Here is a 24,496-nt window from a genome sequence, read left to right as displayed (position 1 = left end):
TCAGGCGGGTCTTGTTCTCCTCTTCTTCAAGCTCCCGCAGCATCAAGAACTCCCCCAGGAGCATCACCCCCGTTATCTTGGCCGACCTCGCGTTGCCTGGCTTCAGGTCGGTCATCATCTACCCCAGCACTAATGATGCCCGCTCGTCGACAAGCTCCGCCTTGGGCCACCCCTTGCCCTGCCGGGGCGCCTCCGTCGGGAACGCCAGGCGCGGATCGGCACGCTGGGCATCCATCATGACCCATTTGGATCGGATGTTGTCGGCCCTCTTCCCGTTCCTCGAGATCGAGTTAGCCTTGCCGCATGCAACGAAGTTAGCGCATTCGGAGATGTGACCCTCGCCGACACGAAGGAAGAAGAAATGGCGAAGCAACGCCACAGATGGCATCATGCCCAGGTACGCCTCACAGTAGTAGGCGAAGATGGACAGGAGGAGGACAGAGTTGGGATGGAGATGCAACGCCTGTAGACCGTAGTGGTCGAGGACTTCGTAAAAGAAATCAGAGAAGGGAGGAACCAACCCAACGGCGACGCTGCTCGAGAAGAAGGGGAAGAAGGTGCTTCCCTCAGGCTCCGGCTCGTCGGACGCGGGCCGGAGCTCCGTCTTCCCCCACTCGTTGCTCTCTCCCGCCGTCAGCAGGCGCACGGAGGCGAGGCTCTTCTCCGTGACAGTGGGTGCCTCGAGGGCCGGCTCATACCAAGCCAGTGATGAGGAGGTCTTGACCTGGCGCGGTGCCATGGGTGGCAGATGCAGAGCAAGGCTGGAGCAGATCTGGAGGTAGCGGTGGCGAAGAGCGAGAAAGGGGATATGGAGCGAAGCAAGGAAGAAGCAATGAAGGCAAGTGCTGCCTGCGCCAGCATTTTGTCAGGACAAGCAGTTGCCGAGGCAGCGTGGGGAAGTGGAGACGCCTACGTCCAATCAATCGCCACGCGTCGACCGAGGCCGCAGGCTTTTGGGGCCCGCGGTGCTCCGAACTTGACCCTTGGCTTCGCCACGAAGCCAAGCCCGAGCGCACCTTGGGCCCGGGGGCTACTGTCGGCGTTCTGGGAACGGGGGTCCCCAGACTTGCCTGCCTGCGGCCCATGGCGTGGCTGAGCAAGCAGGCCGTTCGGCCCGTCTTCATCAACAAGGCATCCAAGACCCTCGCGAGGGTCCAAGACTCACGAGGCGGATGACGCAAGGCCTCCTCTGGAGTAGCCTAGCCAGGCAGGCTCACAAGGAGCGGAGATATCAAGGCGGGGCAAACCTCACGAGGCCCTCGTGACGTGAGCCATGACGCACGGCACCAGGCGGGCGCCAGGCGGGCGCCCGCGCGCAGCGTCCTTGTTTCCTCTTTGGTGCTAAGAAGGCCAGCGCAGGCGAAGAGTACCGAGGCATTAGGAAAAGGTTGCTATATTGGTGCAACGAGACCAAGACCAGGAGGACGGCAAGACGGAGGTCATCGTGGAGCCCAAGACGGCTTCACCACCAGAGCTTTTCGCAGGCGAAGACCGTTTTTGTCAGGATAGCTTGTACTAGCTGCCCCCCTTCAAATTTGCCCGCCGTTGTTGGCTCCCTTCCCGCTCGATATTTGGGAAGAGGACCAGGGCCTCTATAAATAGGTCTAGCCACCATAGTAGTAGAAACGAGATCTAGAGAAGCGCACAAGCTTGTACGCACAAGAACACCTCAACCTCAGGAGGCTTTTCTTCCCTTGTACTGTTCATCATCAGCCCGAGAGGCAATCCACCACCACCACACAGGAGTAGGGTATTACACCACAACGGTGGCCCGAACCAGTATAAACCTCATGTCTTTCTGTGTCCCGAGCTCGTCGAGTTCGTCCGCGAGATCTTAGCAACCTAGGGCGTAGATCGGTAGGAGGGAAAGACATCGCGCGCACCCAAGTGTTCGAACCTTAAGGGTTTGCCGGAACCCCACATCCGACAGCTTATGCTTCACATGTCGCTAGATTCCTCACTTGTACCTATTCTTGGGTTCGTACAAATCTGGAACCAACTCTCAACATATAAGTGAATGTCTTCGCGCTATGAGGTCAATGTCTTCAAACTGATTTATCTTCAAAATCTTCTGAGAATGCATATGACCTCTTCCCCTTCCCTCGCATCTCTAATGCTGTCACAGGTACATGTCCGTGGGAGAATCCTTTGGTTCTCATATTCTGCATTCATTTGCAGAATTCTTACAACGTCACATCAATCCTCCCGAAGCCAGTTCTTGTCTGACCAGCAGACGGAAGCCTTTGCAAGCTTTGAAGCCATTCAGTTTGAACTACATGGCCACTGAAAAGTCAGCAAGAAAGGGGGGCAGGCAGCGCTGCGAGGGCACTTCAATGGATTTGCCTGAAGATCTCTATGAGTTATACAAAACTGATCCTGAAGAGAGATATGGCCAACGCAAAACTCGAATCCAATGGATTCGAAGATATTGGGCCGAGCAATGGTTCAAGTATAGATTCGTCACCAAGGAATATGCTGAAAAGAATGCCATCAAGCGTCCTTGGGGGGATATTCTCTATAGAAATCTTCAACCCAAAACCAAATCTGAAGCTATTGCTCAGGGTTTCTACCCTTGCATGGTTCGTGGACCACAGCCTGCTGATGCCGACCCATCATCTCTGTTATGGTGTCGTGAAGATAGTTTGTTCAAGCGCAACTACAAGTTTGCCAAGGATTCTGCAGTTAAGAACAAGAAGAGTCTCGGATGCAACTTCAATCCAGGTCCTTCTACTCCTATGGCTGATGGCACACGTGATGCTAGTCCCAATGTCATCGGCCCCTTCGACAACTCTGATGGTTTCCTCTCCTACATCGCCGCTCAGAGGGCCACTGTGGATCAATATGCAGACGATGCTGATTTTGATGAAGCGCCTGCTCCACCAAAGCCACAGAAGCAGAAGAAACCAAAGGCCATAAAGCCCTCCCCTACACCAAAAGCTTCGTGTGCGAAGCCACTGGCTACTGCACCTCCTGCATCTAGTGTGCAGTCTGAAGATCTCTCTCGCATCTCCAAGAAGACCGAGAAGAAGATGAAGAAGCCCATCCAAAGTTTTGGTCAAGCACTGACCCCTGCCGCACTTCTGAGAAACGAGAATGACACCATTGATCTGTCAAGTGACGAAGATCTTGGCGATGATGCTCTTGAGCAATTAATAAAGGGCAAGCAAGAGGCGGAAATCTTCAACGATTTGCCCCTCTTTGATGTGGACATCTTGAATAACTTCATTGATGAGTGGTTTGAAAATCCGAGCCTCGGCATCGATGATCTTCAGCTTCCAATTGGCATCAGTGTCTCCTTTCATGGAGCCATTGCAAATGAGCTGGCTCTGGCTTAGAAAATCGTTGAACTGAAGAACAAAATTGACTATGAGAAGGCTCAGTTCAAGAAGCACATGGCCAAGCTTAGCGTGGCTGATGTTCAAAACTTCAAGCAGATGCTGCATGACCTCAAAGAGCAGTTTCAACAGAAACGTGAAGCAGCAAAAGGATCAAGAGAACGTATGAAGCTCTCCACTGCCAAATGTGTTCAAGCTCATAATGAGGCTGAGAAGCGCAAGGCACTTGGGCGTCCTGGCATCGACCCCAAGATGGCTGCCAAGAAGAAGCCTGCTGTGGCCCACGCTGATGCATCAAGGCAGGAAGCACCTCGCATTGTCTTCCCTGCTAGTATGACTGGCTCGAAGCCTAAGGTCCCCACGTTAGCTTCAGAACTCAAGAAAACAAGGGAAGCTGAAGCCGAAGCCAGAAAGCGGAAGAGCAAAAATGCCTCTGATGATGCTCCACAGACCAAGAAGCAGAAAACGAAATCTTCAAAGAAAGATCGGGCTGCTCCCACAGAGCCCCTTGTTGTCGAGCCCATCTCTGTTGCTCGTCCTGCATCTACACACCAAGAGCGTCGTTTATAGTTCACGAGCCTGCTACCACAGAGGCTCCTGAAGCTGAAGAAGATCCAGCTGTTGACCACATCGCAGGTGAAGATATTGGTCCTCAAGACAATGTAGATGATGATGATGTCCTTCCTCAGATTGAGCACCAAATGGTATCATCGCCTGTTCTCACAAACAGCGAACTAATCAGCATTGGTCGTCCTTTGATGCCAATTTCTCTCGTACACGCACGCGCGTGGGTGCGAGGCGTTCGGCTCTAACTGATCCCGAGCGAGGCGTTGGGCTCTAACTGAACCCGAGCGATTGCACTGCAGGCTACGCGTTACTGAACCCAAGCGATCGATCGATGGCTGTTAACTGAACCCGATCGAGCGATTCCTTCGCTACTGCTGCTAACTGACGCCGATCGATGCTGCCTCTGGATGAACAGTCAGCGTTGCTGGGGGGGTTTGGATGAACAGTTCCTGGTGGGGGTGGATGAACAGGACCCCATGGTGTTGCCTCTGGATGAAAAGGACCCCGACCGATCGAGCCGGTTGGGGCTGGATGAACAGGACCCCGTGGAGGGCAGGATGAACAGGACCACCCCGTGGAGGGCTGGATGAACAGTAGACGGTGGAGGGCTAGATGAACAGTAGCCCGTGGAGGGGTGGTTGAACAGGAGCCCGTGGAGAGGGCTGGTTGAACAGTAGCCGGTGGAGTAGCGTGCGGTGGAGGTTGGATGAACAGGAGCCCATGGATGAACAGTCGCAGGTGGAGGCTGGAGGAGGTCGACGGTTGATGAACAGTAGCCCGTGGAGGCTGGAGGGGGTCGACGGTGGAGATGAACAGTATCCCGCGGAGTCCCGTTTTGCGGTACGCCACACCCCTCCCGATGAACAGGACCCCCATTTCGACCGTAGCGCTCCAACACAAGTCTGTTTCCTCCGTTTTGCGGTACGCCACACCCCTCCCGATCAACAGGACCCCCATTTCGACCATAGGAGGCCCGTTTCCTCCGTTTTGCGGTACGCCAGACCCCTCCCGATCAACAGGATCCTGTTTCGAACGTGGCCGGTCAAACACAAGGCCATTTCCTCCGTTCTGCGGTACGCCAGGCCTCGTTTCCATCGGCTGTTCTGTCCAAGCCGGTTGGCTCCCACGCGTTCCGTTGCCTCCCGATGAACATGGCGCATTCCGTTGCCTCCCCATGAACACGATGACGACGCAGTTTCTCCGTTCCGACCCAGCCATGTACATGAGCCCTGGCCGTACGTACACACGAGTAGGCGTTCGAGACCCCGCCCGTATGTACATACGTGTTCGTATTTACTTTCTTGCACCCTGGCCGCTGTACGTACGTGTACATGCTACGTGCGCGCCTCTACTATGACACGTGCGCGCCTCTACATCGACCAGTATGTACGTACACGTTCGCGACCAGAATGACAATGCTACGTATGCTTCGACCAGGTGCGTCCCGACTGTCAGGCACTTCCTTGCATGCGAAGATGTAGCTGGTGGGTCCCAGTAGTCAGGGGGCGAATCGTTTTTCTTTTTGCCCGGACGCACTTCCTTGCGTGCTAAAATGTAGCTGGTGGTCCCAGCAGTCAGGGGGAAACATTTTTTCGCGAAATACGGTGGCCCGTTCGGTGGGTCCCCGCTATCAGGTGGAGGAATAATTATTTTGCGCGTAATAAGGAGGCACTTCCTTGCTGTGGTCGTGGACCCAGCTGTCAGCCTCTCCACGTACAGTCCACGTCCGATGGAAGCCGTTCCTTGACCATGTTGACCACGCCGCACCGAGAGCACCAGGGCGGTGGACGACAGCGAGGCCTAGGAAGGGGACGACGCGGAACCGGGGAAGACACGGCAGTGGAAGCCCGCGCGGAGAGGAGTACGAGGGTTCACTGGTTCGTCTGCAGTGTGAGGCTGCCGTCACCGCAAGGCCTGGCCAGCAGTGGGAATAGTAGGGGCGATGAGGCTTCCGCGGCAACACAGCCGGCCACGGGAGGCAGGAGCATGCGGCACGACCGGCGCTGATTTGGGCGGCTGGAGCAAGAAGACCAGAGGTTGAAGAAGCACTACGGCCGTTGGATGGACATCGTACGGTCACTGGAGCTAGAATCGTTCATATTGACTAAGTTGACAAAGCCCTCCGTCCCCGTCAACTTAGTAGGCCCACAAGTCAGCCACCCACCAAGGTGGGTCCCAACTAGCAGGGGGAGTATTCATTTTTTTGTGCGTAATAAGGAGGCACTTCCGGTGGGTCCGAGCTGACAGCGGGGCGAACGTTTTTTTCACGAAATACGGTGACCCGTCCGATGGGTCCCAGTAGTCGGGGGGAAAACGTTTTTTTCACAAAATACGGTGGCCCGTACGGTGGGTCCCTGCTGTAAGGTGGAGGAATCATTATTTTCCACGTAATAAGGAGGCACTTCCTTGCTGCGGCTGTGGACCCAGCTGTCAGCCTCTCCACGTATAGTACACTTCCGATGGATGTCATTCCTTGACCACGTTGATCACGCCGCGTTCCATTGCATGCATGCGTCCATGGGAGTGGTGCGTCCCCACTGTCAGCCTCTCACGTACAATCATCTTCCGATGTCTCTCGGTTGTTTACCACACCATGCCGAGCGCACCAAAGGCCGGTGGACGATGGCGAGGCCCCAGACTGGAATGATCCGGAGATGGGGAAGACGGGGCAGTGGAGTCGCAGATGGAGATGAGTGGGAAACTTGACTGGTTCGGGTGCGCGGCAGCAGAGCCGCGGTGCCGCCCACGGGAGACAGGAGCAAGAACAGAGGTTGAAGAAGGAGCACGGCTGTTGGATTAACATCCAATGGTCCAGCTGCTAGAATCATTTGTTGATTAAGTTGACAAAGCCCTGCGTACACGTCCGCTTAGTAGGCCCACAAGTCAGCCACCAAATCTGACGGGTCCCAGCTGTCAACGGGAGGAATAATTTTTTTCGCATAACAAGGAGGCATTTCCTTCCGTGCGAAGATACAGCCGGTGGGTCCCAGCTGTCAGGTGGAGGAAACATTTTTTCAGCTTAATAAGGAGGATCTTTCCTTGCGTGCGACCATGGACCTTGTGGGTCGTACAGTCCTCTTCCGATGACTCTCGTTTGTTGACCACGCCGCACCGAGCGCAGCGAGGTGGTGGACGACGGCGAGGCCCCGGACGGGAATGACTCGGAGATGGGAAGACGCGGCAATGGAGTCACAGATTGAGTGGACGAGAAGGGTTATAACTGGTTCTGGTGCGGCGTGGGGCTGCAGTCGGTGGAGAATAACAGGAGGTGTGGAGGGGTGGAGGGATAGCCTGGCCGGCGGTGGGGTAGCGCTTCACAGCGATGCGTGCTAAGCAGAGCCGCTAGCCGCCAGAGGCCGGACCAGGTGGTCCCGGCGACGCTGGAGGAAGAAGACGAGAGATTGAAGGTGCATGCCGACCAAGTTGACAACGCCCTGCGTAGGCTTCGACCTATTGGCCCACATGTCAGCCTGCAAAAATGTGGCATATATTTAACCCATGTTTTCTAGAATGTACAATCCATTTGCTGGGCTGGGTGAACAAATAATTTCGCGTCAATGCGGCCCATTTATATTATCTAAGAAATCCCAGCCCATTTGCACTTCCTTCAAATACACGAATTAGCTGGGCTCATTATATATATAATGTTACGTTAGAAGGAGCAATTAATATCAAAAATAAACTGGAGAGGAACATTTTTTATATACATAATTAACAAATTAGCGAGTTATTGCTCAAAATAAAAATGGGCGCATTATTATTACATTGGTCCTTAAAATGTTCGCAAGCTTTTGTACGCAATCACCAGGATTTTCCTTGCCTGTGAGTCAAAAACAACCAGGATTTTCCTTGCCAACTTCTGTTAAAAATTTACTTTTATAAGTTAATAACACGTGGGATGTTTTTATAATGTATATATAAGTCTCTATAAAATATACGATAATAGTAACAATATAAATATATATAATGTGGTTAAAAAATACATTGGGCTGCCGATCTTTAAGAAAAAGCCCATAGGCCGGTATGGACCTCAAAAAATAAGTTGAAACCACTTTCACCGTATGTCGTGGGATACGCATGTTAAAATACAAAACCTAGGCCTAGCTGATACTTGTTCGCCCTCTGGAAAAAAATGATACCAGATGCCCGAGCGAACTGGATTATAGAGGGGGGCGGCGGTACGACTAAAGAAGCACATCAGGAGCGATTTTTTTTCTTCAGTGGATGGCTCTCGATGGCGTTTTTTTACTTGCCTCTGCACCATACAACTTGTATTTTTAGCCTCCCAGTCCGTGGTGGACCAGCAACCCATTTGCTGGGCGGGCCAACCTACAGAAACCAACACTCGATTTTTCATCAAGCCCCAAAAACAACACAGTACTACGTTTGTTTTGAGGCCGAAAACATTACGGCATGGGTTGAGCGGGGGAGGGGGCAAGACAAAGCAAAAACATTAAAAAGAGCTGATGCATCGTTGTTACCCTAACAAAGCAGGTGCAATTCTTCTCGGGGAGAAGGTGTGTCGTTGACACCCACACGTCACATACCCCACAGTAGGCATACTAACAAGTTCACACACAAGTACAACCGAAAAGGTAAACATTCGTATCAAACTCAGGTTCACAGGACATGTTCATATTCATAGCCAACATTCACTATGAACAACTCAAAAGATTCATATATACACAAGTTCAGCATGTCTATGGATCCAAATGATTGATAGATCACACAACAATATTCATAGATAATTCACAAAAAGATCCAGATATACACATGTTTAGTATGTTTATGCATCCAAATGATTGAGATCACAGCCAATATGATCCATGGACGAACTTTAATTACCTACGGTACAGACTGGTAAATGGTGTTCAGTCGGAGGTACTTCTTGCTAAAATTAATGCTTTTACGAGTAAACTTTCGAGTACATAAGAGACAGCACAGACAATCTGAACTTTGCTTGTAGGTTTATCCTCAAATAGTGGCCTCGTGCCGAGGGAGGTTTGAGCAACTTGGCCACTACTTTCATCCAACTAGTTTACTGGCTCATCTTGGTACTGTAGCTCGCTAAAATTCTACATTGCAGACTGGTAATGGTGTTCAGTCGGAGGTACTTCTTGCTAAAATTAATGCTTGTACGAGTAAACTTTCAAGTACATAAGAGGCAGCACAGACAATCTGAACTTTGCTTGTAGGTTTATCCTCAAATAGTGGCCTCGTGCCGAGGGAGGTTTGAGCAACTTGGCCACTACTTTCATCCAACTAGTTTACTGGCTCATGTTGGTCCTGTATCTCGCCAAAATTCTACATTGCAGACGAGAAAGGAGGCGGTTGAGAAAATGAACCACCCAAATTTTTTGTGCAGTTCAACTGAAATGGAGCATCCTTGGCGTGCACACTGATTAAGTGCCAGATGAATATACGCGTCAACCAACTTGTCTGGAATCTTTAGACTCCATGCCATATAGTTCGCTACCATATGTGCCGATAACCAAAAGGCACAAGTTGGGACCAAAGACTGGACTGCGTTTTTCTAGGCTATGCACCAAGCAATATTTTTGGCGTTCACTCTCCTAATACTTGGAGTTTGACAATTGGTTGACGCCGGTTAATACTCGAATGAATATAGGCACTTCTTCTCAACATCGATGCTTGTCTGAGTGAACTTTGGAGTACACAGCAGCAGCATAAGTACCTATCCATCTGATCATTTTGTGCAGTTCTACTGAAATCACCCGATGTAATGATTTGCCTGCGAGTTCAGGCTCCAAATTACTCCTTTATGAAATCGGCAAACAGTAGCACAATACCAAATTACCAATACATATGACAGGCACAATAACCAGGATAAAGACCAGTACCAACCTGTGTGAGGTAGCGTATCAATTACTATTTCCTTTGACTGGAAGCCGAGACAAGCCAAGCGACTGACAGCAAAGCAAGAAAGCAAGCGGAGATTAGCGACTGACAGGAAAGGACGGAAGCTGTCGAGGCAATGAAGCACCCAAAGTTTTTGTGCAGTTCCACCAAAATCGAGCATCCCTGTTGGCACATATATTGAGAGAGTGAGATTACTGTAATAGTGGGACTAGTTGATGAAACATACACTAACAAATAGAAGCACCCTCATTATCTTAATGGGTAAAGTTAGCAACATAGTAGTCTTGCTTAAAGAGAGGTATTAGTTTATTTAATCAGTGTCAATTAGCTCAACTCAACACTCAAAGCATTGCCATTTATCATAGGTTGCAAAACTTTAACGTGCAAAGATAAAGGATTTTCTCATGACAGTAGCACGATACAAATAGAGATGACAACAAACTAATATGGATGAAGGCCTTAGGCCCATACCAACCTGAGAAAAAAGCTTATTCATGTAGTCCCATAAGAGATGATAAAGCACTCACTGGAATCACACAATAGTATATATTTTTGTGCACTTCAAATGTATGGTTGAAATCACTCTTGTTTACCAGTGCTGAGATTATATCGAAAGATTATCAAGAACTTCCAGCAAAGTTAAAGCACTGGCTGGGATACAGTTCATTGTATTGTCTTGTGTAGTTCCACTAAAATGTATGATTGGCACAACATGATCCCTGTTTGCACAAGTAGGAACAAGGTGAAACCTTCATTAGCTTAGTGAGAAAGGATAGGAAGACATTAGCATATTAGTCAAACAGTAGCATCAAATTCATGATGGACAATACGCAAAACATTGCCTCATTGAACCAATGGCAATAAATTGACATGCAAAACAATAGCACTATTATGTCATGACACTAATAATATTCCCTGCCTGCTCCACCACATGATTCACCTCCATAGACAAACATACACACGTACATGATTCACCTCCATAGACAAACATACACACGTACATGATTCACCTCCATAGACAAACATACACACGTACATGATTCAGCATAGGGTCCTACTAAAGATTTCTTTAACTCCAACAGGAAAATTAGGCAGTAATAAATTAGTGGTACTTAAGTACTCCTAATTAATTAAGTGAGACAGCAGAAGTGGAAGGGCTCCCTGGAGGATCGTCTCACATGTAAGGTAGTCATTGCCGGAGCCCTTGAATGGCCTCGACTGAGGCCTCTGGCTTCAGCAAGATCACCTTGGCACTGTTTATTCTTCTTCTTCTTCCTCTTCATGCTCTGTTTCTCTTTCTCCTCACCAGTTGGTGAAACCAAGTACATGATTGGCCTTCTAATTCAGAATTGGTTTTGTCAGTGAGGGAGTACAAGTGTACTAGTAAAAAACAGCATTATTTTCTCATGGCAGTCGGAAAATAGAGATGAACACATGCATTAAATATCACTCTTACCTAAAGGAAGGTTATGGCGCCAATATGGATGATGAGGATTGGAACACAGATCTCCCTTTGTGCAGTTCCACCAAAATGAACCAACTGTTCCATTCTGACATTCCAGTTAAACAGCACAAAAGTCACTTATTTTAAGAAGACTTTTGTGCAGTGCACCAAAAGGTCACAACAGCAACCAGGTGAATTGGATATCCCTGTTTGCACAAAAAGGCACAGAGGAAACAGTCAAAGTCTCAAACAATTACAGGCAAAAAATTTGGCTAAACTTGTCATGGCTTATAACAGTGGCATGGCTTCATTTTTACCAGGGACATTAGATTAAGAACAACTAAGGCTGCGTTCGGTTCACAGGTTTGGTGCAGGATTTTCGTAGGAACACAATTCCTACGGTATTCTTTCCCTTCCAACAGTTCGGAACACGGGAAAGGTGAATAGTGTTTCATAGGAAAGCTGGTCTGGTAGTACTGATTCCATAGGATTAGAAACATCCACGCGCTGGAGCAAGACCTATGTTTGGGCGGAAGCCCGAGGCAGGCACTCGCTGCCATGCGTTAGATAGGTTGCTGTGCTGTGTTGCCGGAATAAAAAAATCAACCTATGTGTGGTACGTGAGGTGAGGACAAGAGTAGTCACTGTGCAGCTGAATAAACAAATAGCATCTTATACTGCCAAGCATGCTACTCTAAAAAAACAAATATGTACATTTCATAGTCCATCCGAACACATTCTCTTGAGAGTTTCCTCCGGTTCGCTGTTCCATAGTTTTATACCTACATACCTTTCCTATTCCTCTATTTTCATCAAGACCTATGTTTTCTGCCCCTTTATTCCGAACGGAGCCTAAATATTTGGTATAAGGGCATGGGACAGTGGGTGCACCAGCAGTCCAGCACCATGTACGTAAACATGGGCATAAAGTGGTGATTCATAGTTTGTTGCTCCGAGAAACAAACATCCAAGAAACATATCTGGGTTGGTCCCATTTTTGTTCACTCTAGCCACCTACTCCTATGTGTGGATAGCAAATCTAGTCCTGGTCATACCACTGTGTACAGCGTTACCCCTATATTTCCCTTTTCGACCAAGAGACCGGTTGGATGACCAGTCTGTACTACTTTCACTCCCTTTCCTTCCTGTTTGTACCAAGTCCGATGTACTCCCTCCGTTCGGAATTTCTTGTCGCAGAAATGGATGTATCTAGATGTATTTTAGTTCTAGATACATCCATTTCCGAGACAAGTAATTCTGAACGGAGGGAGTACATACTAAATTCCCCCACCCCCACTTTATTTCTTGTTTGAACCAAGTATTCTCTCCATCCGGAATTACTTGTCATCAAAATGGATGTGTCTAGAACTAAAATACATCTACATACATCCATTTCAATGACAAGTATTTTCGGACAGAGGGAGTACAAGATTCGACTCCATGAAGTAGCTTTACCTCTAAAAATAGAAGAAAAAATATATGTGACATTGGACCATCCGATCGAGCGGGGCTGAGAGGTAGAAAATGATGCACATGCAGCGACGTAGTGAGCTGGGGAAGTAGAGCTAAGGCGGTTTCGAACGAAGATATACCTGAAGGTCGTCGGGATGTGGATAGGTGGGCGGCGGGAGGCCGGATCCGCTCACAGGCAACGACGAAGGGATCGGAGGACCTCCCGCGCCGGCGCTCGGCTAGAGATAATGGTGCGGCCGGCAGTGGGTCTCCTCCCTCGCTGTCGACGATGGCCTAAACGCTGCCCCTCCTCCCCTTCACCGGTGGAGGGGGATACGTCCAGATCTATAACCAGCGGTGAGGATAGAAAGCCAGTGTTTTTTTAAGGGAGAAAGACAGTGTTACTACCCCTATCTTGTTTAGATCTAGAGAGGATGAGAGTGTGTGAATACAGCAACCCTAGCAAGCAAGCGCGGAGGCTCCGGCCTATATATACATAGCGGGGTAGTTTTCCTTTTTCACTCCATCAAAACAATCGTTTAAAATTGTGTACTACTAGATGCCAGGTCGCGGTTTTTTTAGTTGTTGATTGTTTTTTGAGATAGCTACCCGCTTGTTCCAAGTGGTGTTACGGTGTGCCAGGTTGCACTTTGTATCGTTCAAGTCTGGTACTACAAGTCCCTCCATTAAATGAACAACCAACCCCTCGTAAAAATTGTGAACAAGCCCACGGCTAAAATTAGCGGAAACGTGGGTTGCCCCAACATGCATTATTATTTATATTTTCTACTCCCTCCGTTCCTAAATATAAGTCTTTTTTATAAGCCACACCTAAGACAAGATTTTTTTTATTAGCAGTGAACTCCACATGTCATAGACACAAAAATTGTGGCAAGATTCCCTTAGGCAAGCCAAAGTGTGTCTAACAATTTGAGCAACTCAGGTTAGGCAAGTGTGGCAAGTGTGGGAAAAATAATGTGGCAACATAAGACAAACATAGTCACAATCCAAACAGCCCCGTAATTTTTTGTGACATGCATGAAAATTTGGTTAGTTAAATTTATAGTCAAAATTTGGCAAGGTGCATCAAATCAACACATGCAAGTATCAAAAGGAAAGTCACGGCATGCATGCATGCGTTGTAATCCCTCCGTTTCCAAATATAAGTCTTTTTAGAGATTGCAACAAGTGACTACATACGAAGCAGAATATGTCTACTCCTACATACGAAGTAGCCATTTTAAATGTGTAAAAAGACTTATATCGAGTGCGTTGCTTTGATGTGTCGCGTCAACTCGTACAAGACCGAGAAATTTGATTACTACAACGCCCTCTCCCTCGCGGACTGAGCCCCGGTGCCTTAACTGCACCTGCCTTTGGCTGCTTGACAGGAGGGCCAACCACCTGTTGGGCCCACCTGTCATAGACGCAAAGGAGGAGCAGTAAGTAGAAGCTTTCGCTACACGCTATCCCTCCCACAGGAGGTGGACGGACATGCAGCAGTAGATTCGATACTGTAGAAGTAGGAGTAACATCATTGTTCGTCTTCTCGAAGAAGCGAAGAGCCAAGCGCAATCCGAACGGTGCAGTTGCGACCGCTCGCGTGGTGCGGTTCCTTGGAGTACTAGCCAGGCTCTTGCATGAGACAAAATTGCTATTGTTTAACAATTAAACTCCATTATCCATTGGTTGATACTCATTCTGCATAGGTCCACGCGCTTAGCACCGTTTCCTCCTGGGGTCACCAATGTTTATTTGCTAATTAATAGCATTGCATGCAATGAACTAGCCATTGCAAGTCATTAAAAGCATGCACACCTCAAATCTCTTATTGGTTGATATGTCAAGAAACAAGAAACAAGGTAGAAGTTAATGCACCGCGCATAAGTGTTTTGGGACTATTTGGTTTTCGTAAGATGACTTACACACCTAGACGGAGGGAGTAGTATAGCCCTGTAAACCAGAAAGGAGTATTTGCCTTTCTAGAGATTTCAACAAGTGACTAGACTACACCGTGTGCAGTACTCCCTCCCTTTCGGTTTATAGGGCTCAAATCTCAAATCTCATGAACCAAGGCATTTTGCGATTGGAGGAATGTATCTCGTACTTTACAAAACTACCCTAATTAAACTCATGCATTAATTACGTAGTTCTCTCATTTTCCTCTCCGCCTTGGTCGCGGTGCACAATATTGAGCACTCCTATATGACTAGCCGCTCTATCTACATGCGGGACATTTCAAAGCATCCGGGTCCGCGTGCCATCCACCAAATCACAGCGAGGTGCTACAGTCAAGACTCACCTGTCACCCCGGTGTGGCCGTCATGACTCGTCATATCACAAAACCCACACCTTTACCAGAAGTGGTAAGGTGGCCTCCAAGTTGGACTGGACGAAGCAACCAACATTTCACTGGAACGCTCATTCAAGCCCTTTCTTCCCTTTCTTGAAGAAAACCTCACTCCAGGCTACTCACTTCTGCCATTTTTCTTCTGTACTGACGAAGGAAAGGTGGGCGAATCAGTTATGCTGCTATATTTTCATTCCAAGAATCTTCTTTTTGCGAAGCACCGACCGATTCTCACATCCTATTCTTTTCCCGTTTTCATTGCGATTGTGGTTTCCTTTCGATTGCTTTTTGTTTGTCAGTTCATTGATGGATCCTGGAGCACTAGGCAAAGAGTTGCCGGCGGACAACCCACTGGAGACAGCGATCTCCAGGAAGCGAGCACCGACCAACGAGTTGACCATGTTGGCAGGCCAACCCATGGAGACGAAGAACTCCAAGAAACAAGCAATGGCCAAAGAGTTGAGGACGTTGGCGGACGAACTCCTCAAAGAAAGTTGGAAGAATAAAAAGGGCCCCACCGTGCCTACCCCAGGAACTCTGATTGCCACCTATGTGAGGCTCAAGACCGAGTTTGAGGAGAAAGTCGCCGTTGAGAAGCAGTATTCCCCTGGCAAGGTGATGGCCCCCATCGAGGACGAGGAGATGGCCCCCGGAGGGATGAGATCCCCCGGTGAGCTGCACAAGGTAAAAAATAATGGCTTATTACCATAGTTGTGGTTTTTGATTATTTGCAATGTGCTTGCTAATATATTAGGGTTGTGCAGGTGCCAGTGGACGTCCTTGATGATTCCGATCTCGTGGCCCGTCCTGTTGGCATTGCCCCGGAGATCGATTCCGATGCCGCTGTCCATCCTGTGGACATCGCCCCAGAGATCGATTCCGATGTCGTGGTCAGTCCTGTGGACATCGCCCCAGAAATCGATTCCCATGCTGTTGTCTGTGCTGTGGTCATTGCCCGAGAGATCGATGACAAGAAATAGTTGGTCGCGCTAATCCTTCAGGGTAGTTTGCATTGCCCTGTGTTTAATTACCAGAACGATGCGTGTTATCAAACCATCTTAGGGCTAGTGCACTGTCTTGTGTGGGCGGATCTTGCTACTTTTGTTTGATAGTGAATCATGCGATGAATCATGTGAACCCTCTCCGAGTTATGGAAACAGATGTATCCTCACCAGCTTTTGATGTAATATATGGCATACTTAGATGTAAGTTTGAACTATTTATCATATCAGTAGGGCTTGTTTGATGATTCTTGGTGTTGGTAGGCTAGCTACTGTGCGAGCTATAGTACTTGCAAAACACTCACCGAAGAGAAATGTTGGGGCTGATGAGCTCGTGGTATGCTTATACTTATCCCTCGTCGATCGACCAATAGCCCTAGCTCCTAAAATTGTAGGCTTAGCTATCGATCAGACAATAGTCGACATACATTCAGGCCTCATTTGGTTCATAGGGTAGGAAAATCGTAGCAAAAGTACCGAGAACGTGCAACACAAAATCATAGCACTGCAGAGACGTACTCCCTCTGTTCCAAAATAGATGACCTAGGCGGGCTAGTTTGGCCTAGTGGGTTTCAGTGATATGACGTGGTACAGTGTCGTCCAGTCTTCGCGTGTGGTAGCAGTATTGCGGGTACAGTAAGTTTTCTTGAAGAAGCGGAATTCAACGAAGTCATGATGGTTCCTTCGTCCGAACAACTTACAGTGGGAAAGGTTGGGCCTGCGATACGACCGGGGTAGACCAGGATAATTTTGCGCATGGCAGGTGGACCAGGATGGTCCACGTCCCACATGTCGGTGAATGAAAGTATTCTTTCCGATATAGAGGACGAGCAACGTGTATTCATTGTTTATTTTTGATGAAAGCTATTGTCTCCACTGTTACGATGGACGAGTGTGAAACACGGTAGCCCAGTGAACTTGGCATGTGCCCCACTCCCTCCTTCCTCATGTAATGCCCAGGTTACAGCTTTTTCTCACTTTCTCTCTATCTATTTCCTCTCAAATGTTTTTTACCTTTCTTTTTTTAAGACACAATTGTTTTTTATGCCTTTTTTTAGAATTATTTTTTTATACCTAGGAGCACGTGTAGAGACGGGCTCTTGCAGAGCCCACTCCTTGACTTTGTCAATGCCTCTCTCTCCTCCACATAAGGAGTAATACTTGCTATGCATGCATGCGGCGGGCAGCTGGCGTCTTGAGGGGCCAGGGCGGTGAGAGCGGGCTCCGGAAGCGGTCCGGACTCCAGCATGGCCCACCTCACATTATCACCATATATTTCTTGGAGTCCATGCGCGGCGGGCGGGCGATCTCTTCTCCCTCCCCCGTTTCTCTCTTCTCAGCCGACGCCCGCCGAGCGATTAAATTTCGGCTATCGACGGTTTATTCAATTACGGTCCCACATGTCAGTGACATTGCAAGACAATGCGTGTCCCCTCTGGTGAGCGGCGTGCGAGCCGGACTGTCGGGGTTGCGACGCGTACAAGTCGTAAGTGTGCCACCTTTTCCTTTAGAACTTGCGAAGCGTAACATTTTCGCGCGACCGATCGATAGAAATCCAGAACAAAATGACGAGGGTGGTGCTTTCCCGCTCGTTAGTCGGGCTAGTTCGAGTGATATGACGTGCTACAGTGCCGTCCACTTGCTCCATTTTTATGTAAGCAAGAGTTTACACTCTTACGCGGAGGAGTGCGAAACACCGCAGATCTGATTTTGATTGAGGGATAACTGTTCCCTGCCAAATAATGGAGGATTGTTAGTAATTATAGCATGATAGTTAGGGCATCTCCAGCGCTGGCCCACAAATTTACACCGGCATCTGTCCGAGGACACTGATGGATGCCATCCGATGCTACCCGCATACCTTTCGACAACTATATGAACTAACCGGACGAAATTCGTGCAAACAAAGCAAATTTCAAATTAACCGGATGAAATTCATTACATTTCGAAAACTTTTCCTACAAACTGGACGAAATTCATTACATATTTCGCACGAACCGTCCAAGAAAGGAGGCGGTTGAGAAAATGAACCACCCAAATTTTTTGTGCAGTTCAACTGAAATGGAGCATCCCTGGCGTGCAGACTGATTAAGTGCCAGATGAATATATGCGTCAACCAACTTTTCTGGAATCTTTAGACTCCATGCCATACAGTTCGCTAGCAGATGTGCCGATAACCAAAAGGCACAAGTTGGGACCAAAGACTGGACTGCGTTTTTCTGGGCTATGCGCCAAGCAACATTTTTGGTGTTCACTCTCCTAATACTTGGAGTTTGACAATTGGTTGACGCCGGTTGATACTCGAATGAATATAGGCACTTCTTCTTGTCAACATCGATGCTTGTCTAAGTGAACTTTGCAGTACATAGCAGCAGCATAAGTACCTGTCCATCTGATCTTTTTGTGTAGTTCTACTGAAATCACCCGATGTAATGATTTGCCTGCGAGTTCAGGCTCCAAGTTACTCCTTTATGAAATCGGCAAACAGTAGCACAATACCAAATTACCAATACATATGACAAGCATAATAATCAGGATAAAGACTAGTACCAACCTGTGTGAGGTAGCATATCAATTACTATTTCTTTTGACTGGAAGCCGAGATAAGCCAAGCGACTGGCAGCAAAGGAAGAATGCAAGCCGAGATTAGCGACTAACAGGAAAGGAAGGAAGCTGTCGAGGCAATGAAGCGCCCAAAGTTTTTGTGCAGTTCCACCAAAATCGAGCATCCCTGTTGGCACATATATTGAGAGAGTGAGATTACAGTAATAGTGGGACTAGTTGATGAAACATACACTAACAAATAGAAGCACCCTCATTATCTTAATGAGTAAAGTTAGCATTCCCTCCCTGCTCCACCACATGATTCACCTCCATAGACGAACATACACACGTACATGATTCAGCATAGGGTGCTACTAAAGATTTGTTTAACTCCGACAGGAAAATTAGGCGGCAATAAATTAGTGGTACTTAAGTACTCCTAATTAATTAAGTGAGACAGCATAAGTGGAAGGGCTCCCTGGAGGATCATCTCACATGTAAGGTAGTCATTGCCAGAGCCCTTGAATGGCCTCGACTGAGGCCTCTGGCTTCAGCAAGATCGCCTTGGCACTGTTTACTCTTCGTCTTCTTCCTCTTCATGCTCTGTTTCTCATTCTCCTCACCAGTTGGTGAAACCAAGTACATGGTTGGCCTTCTATTTCAGAATTGCTTTTGTCAGTGAGGGAGTAAAAGTGTACTAGTAAAAAATAGCATTATTTTCTCATGTCAGTCGCAAAATAGAGATGAACACATGCATTAAATATCATTCTTACCTAAAGGAAGGTTATGGTGCCAATATGGATGATGAGGATTGGAACACAGATCTCCCTTTGTGCAGTTCCACCAAAATGAACCAACTGTTCCATTCTGACATTCCAGTTAAACAGCACAAAAGTCACTTCTTTTAAGAAGAGTTTTGTGCAGTGCACCAAAAGGTCACAACGGCAACCAGGTGAAATGGATATCCCTGTTTGCACAAAAAGCTACAGAGGAAACAGTCAGAGTCTCAAACAATTACAGGCAAAAACATTTGGCTAAACTTGTCACGGCTTATAACAGTGGCATGGCTTCATTTTTACCAGGGGCATTAGATTAAGAACAGCTAAATATTTGGTATCAAGGCATGGGACAGTGGTTGCACCAGCAGTCCAGCACCATGTACCTAAACAGGGGCATAAAGTGGTGATTCATAGTTTGTTGCCCCGAGAAACAAACATCCAAGAAACATATATGGGTTGGTCCCATTTTTGTTCACTCTAGCCACCTACTCCTATGTGTGGATAGCAAATCTAGTCCTGGTCATACCACTGTGTACAGCGTTACCCCTATATTTCCCTTTTTGACCAAGAGACCAGTTGGATGACCAGTCTGTACTACTTTGACCCCCTTTCCTTCCTGTTTGTACCAAGTCCGATGTACTACATACTAAATTCCCCCATGAAAGCACAAGTGCTCCCTGGGTGATTTTGGTAATTAATGTCAACATATCTCTTGTTGAACTAATGCTTCTACCTAGTATATTTCAGATAAGTTCAAAAATGGAGTGGCATGGACTAGAGGATGTGGAACCCCTTCAAGATGCCGAGGACAAAGGATTGGCTCAAGCTCAAAGCTCAGGACTCTACATTTTCTATTTTAGTGTTCCAAGATCACATTGAGTCTGTAGGAAAGCCAATACTATTAAGAGGGGATGAGGTGTTGCTTAATGGCTTGCTTTATCAAAGTGCTTAGTGATACGCTCCAAAGCCCTTCAACCAGTTTCTCACATCCACATATGTCCCAAACCAAAAGTCAAACTCGGCCCCACTGAAACTTTCTATCCGGCGCCACCGAGTTCAGTTGACATAGCCACTGCCAGAAACCCTAATCGATTCGGTCTCACCGATGGGATCTCGGTCTCACCGAGATGGGCTTGCAAACTCTCTGTTGCCTATTGCAATAATTTCGGTCCCACCAAGATATGCAATCGGTCCCGCCGAGTTTGCTTGGCCAACTCTTTGTTTTTCTTATTACCCAAATCGGTCCCACCGAGTTTGTGTAATCGGTCAAACCGAGTTCAGGCTTTACCCTAACCCTAGCACATCGGTCCTACCGAGTTGATCGTATCGGTCCCACTGAAATGCCTAACGGTCACATTATGAACTAAATTGGTCTGACCGAGTTTCACGATTCGGTCCCACCGAGTTTGGTAAATTGTGTGTAACGGTTAGATTTTGTGTGGAGGCTATATATACCCCTCCGCCCACTCTTTATTTGAAAAGAGAGCCACCAGCACATGACTACACTTCCAACATACATTTTCTGAGAGAGAACCACCTACACTTGTGTTGAGGTCAAGATATTCCATTCCAACCACATAAATCTTGATCTCTAGCCTTCCCCAAGTTGCTTTCCACTCAAATCATCTTTCCACCAAATCCAATCCTATGAGAGATAGTTGAGTGTTGGGGAGACTATCATTTGAAGCACAAGAGCAAGGAGTTCATCATCAACACACCATTTGTTACCTCTTGGAGAGTGGTGTCTCCTAGATTTGCTAGCTGTCACTTGGGAGCCTTCGTCAAGATTGTGGAGTTGAACCAAGGAGTTTGTAAGGGCAAGGAGATCGCCTACTTCATGAAGATCTACCTGAGTGAGGCAAGTCCTTCATGGGCGACGACCATGGTGGGATAGACAAGGTTGCTTCTTCGTGGACCCTTCGTGGGTGGAGCCCTCCATGGAGTCGCGCAACCGTTACCCTTCATGGGTTGAAGTCTCCATCAATGTGGATTTACGATAGCACCACCTATCAGAACCACGGATAAAAAATCTTCGTGTCTCCAAATTGCGTTTGCACGCTCCAATCCCATCCCTTTACATTCTTGCAACTCGCACGCTTTACTTTCCGCTGCTCATATACTCTTGTCATGCTTGCTTGATATGTATTGTGAATGGTTAAACTTGTGCCAAAACTCCACATCAACTTAAGGAAATTAAAAACTTCTACTTTTCTTCTTAGAGTCTATTCACCCCCCTCTAGACACCTCTTCTCGATCCTTTCAATTGGTATCAGAGCTTTGGTCACCATTGCTTTGGTCTCCATTGCTTTGGTTTAATCACCATTGCTTTGGAGTCTTAGACGTAGAGTGCCTATTAATGATGGAGAGTTCTTTCATGAGTGGAAAAATGAAATGCTTGAGATTTTCAATGAATATCATTTGAATAAGTACATTACTAGCCCTTGTGCACCTCATGTTGATCCTTTGCATCCTACTCTTGATGAGTCTATTGACATGATCCGCAACCTTAGAACTGTTAATCTTATCACTAGAGGCTTGCCTAGAAACTTGATTGGATGTTTGCCTACTCTTGATTGTGCCTACACTATATGGAGATTTCTTGAGGAAAGATTTCCAAACTATTCCTTGCAAAACCTAGATGAAATTCTTCATAAGTCTATTGCCTTGAGTAAGATGAATTCTAGTGATCCTAGCTTTGGTGATTGTCTATTTCAGCTTACCAGTCTCATGCGTGCCAAAGGAAATGTTGGAATCATTAGCAATATCATCTCCGAAGCTATTAGAATTCATAAAGGTGACCATTGTGATGATCATTTATCTAATGAATTACCCTCTCTAGGAATTGATCAAATACAAGACAATGTTGAACATGGATACTATGATGAGGATGATGATAGTGACTATGATCTTGACGATGCGATGAGACACTTTGGTCTTATGGCTAATCTTCGCGGCTACATGGTTGGAGGAAAGGAATGAGTCCTTGATAGTGGATGTACTTATCATATGACCGGAGACAAAGATATGTTTCGTGAGCTTGCTGAAAACGACGGCCCTCGAAAGTATGTCACTTTTGGTGATAACTCAAAGGGTAAGGTGGTTCGCCTCGGTAAGGTGGCCATCTCACATGATAGCTCCATACAAAACGTCATGCTCATTGAATCTCTTGGGTACAATTTACTTTCAGTATCTAGACTTGCTGATTTCGGTTTCAATGTCCTATTTACTGAAGAAGATTGCCAAGTGTTTCGAAGAGACAATCATAAAATGGTTTTTGCCGGTATACGTAGAGGTGATATTTACATTGTTGATTTCACTAAAAAGGCCCAACCTAGAACTTGCTTAATTGCTAAATCTTCTAAAGGCTGGTTGTGGCATAGAAGGTTAGGTCATGTGGGCATGCGACATCTTGATAAGCTTATTAAAGGTGATCATATCCTTGGAGTAAAAGATGTTATATTTGACAAGGATAGACTTTGTAGTGCTTGTCAAGCAGGAAAACAAGTTGGAGGGAGTCACCCCGTGAAGAACATCATGACCACGAGAAGACCACTCGAGCTACTTCATATGGATCTCTTTGGTCCCAATTCCTACAAGAGTCTCGGTGGTAACTCATTTGGTCTAGTCATAGTCGATGATTTTTCAAGATTTACATGGGTGTTCTTTCTTGATGACAAATCGCAGGTCCAAAAGATATTCAAACACTTCGCTAGGAAGGCCCAAAATCAATTTGAAGTGAAGATCAAGAAGGTTCGGAGCGACAACGGAACGGAGTTCAAGAACGCAAATGTGGATGCCTTTCTTGACGAAGAGGGGATTTCACACGAGTTCTCGGCTACGTACACACCTCAACAAAAAGGAGTTGTTGAGAGGAAGAACCGGACTCTTATTGAGATGGCAAGAACGATGTTTGATGAGTACAAGACTCCAAAACACTTTTGGGCGGAAGCGGTTGAGACAGCTTTTCATGCAACAAATCGCTTGTATCTTCACAAGCTACTCGGCAAGACGGCATACGAGCTCCTCACCGGTAACAAACCCAAGTTGGATACTTTCGAGTATTTGGCTCAAAGTGTTACATTCTTGATAAGCATCGTCGTTCTAAATTTGCTCCTAAATCTCATGAAGGTTTCCTACTTGGTTATGGCTCAAACTCTCACACTTACAGTGTCTACAACAATTTCACCCGAAAGGTTGAAGAGACGGTAGATGTGAAGTTTGATGAATCTAACGGCTCGCAAGTAGAGCAATTGCCAATTGATGTAGGAGATAAAGATCCTTCGGAAGCAATCCAAGACTTCTCTATTGGCAAGATTCGTCCAACGGAGGTGAAGGAGAGTACCTCGTCCGTCCAAGTGGAAGCTTCCACCTCACGACAAGGTGAACCAAGAGTTGATACAGAAGCATCCACAAGTGGGACACACCAAGACGAAGAAAACGAGGAAGTACACGAAGATGAACATCAACAACTTCCTTCTCCACCACGACAAGAGAATGACAACGTCAACAATGAAGAAGGCCAAGAAGAAGAACAAGATGAAGAACATGTTCCACCCCGAGCCAAGCAAAAGCTCCCACGAGTTCGAGCAAGAGTCGCCAAAGACCATCCCGTCGAGCAAATCTACAATGATATCCAAACCGGGAGAATCACTCGCTCTAAAACTCATTTGGCTAACTTTTGTGAACATTATTCATTCATCTCTAGCATTGAACCTATGAAGGTTGAAGAAGCATTGGAAGATCCGGATTGGATAAACGCTATGCATGAAGAGCTACACAACTTTGAGAGAAATCAAGTGTGTACATTGGTTGAGAAGCCCGACAACAACCACAACATCATCGGTACCAAATGGGTGTTCCGCAACAAGCAAGATGAAGATGGACAGGTACTTTGCAACAAAGCACGTCTCGTCGCCCAAGGCTACACTCAAGTCGAAGGTATGGACTATGGTGAGACATATGCCCCCGTTGCTAGAATTGAGTCCATTCGCATCTTACTTGCTTATGCTAATCACCATGATATCACCTTGTACCAAATGGACATTAAAAGTGCTTTCCTAAATGGTGAAATTGAGGACGAAGTTTATGTTAAGCAACCTCCCGGCTTTGTCAATCCTAAGAAAGTTAATCATGTTTACAAACTT

Source organism: Aegilops tauschii, chromosome 4, assembly GCF_002575655.3.
Source record: "Aegilops tauschii subsp. strangulata cultivar AL8/78 chromosome 4, Aet v6.0, whole genome shotgun sequence".
Taxonomy (NCBI): Eukaryota; Viridiplantae; Streptophyta; class Magnoliopsida; order Poales; family Poaceae; genus Aegilops; species Aegilops tauschii.
This window is presented reverse-complemented; position numbering follows the sequence as displayed.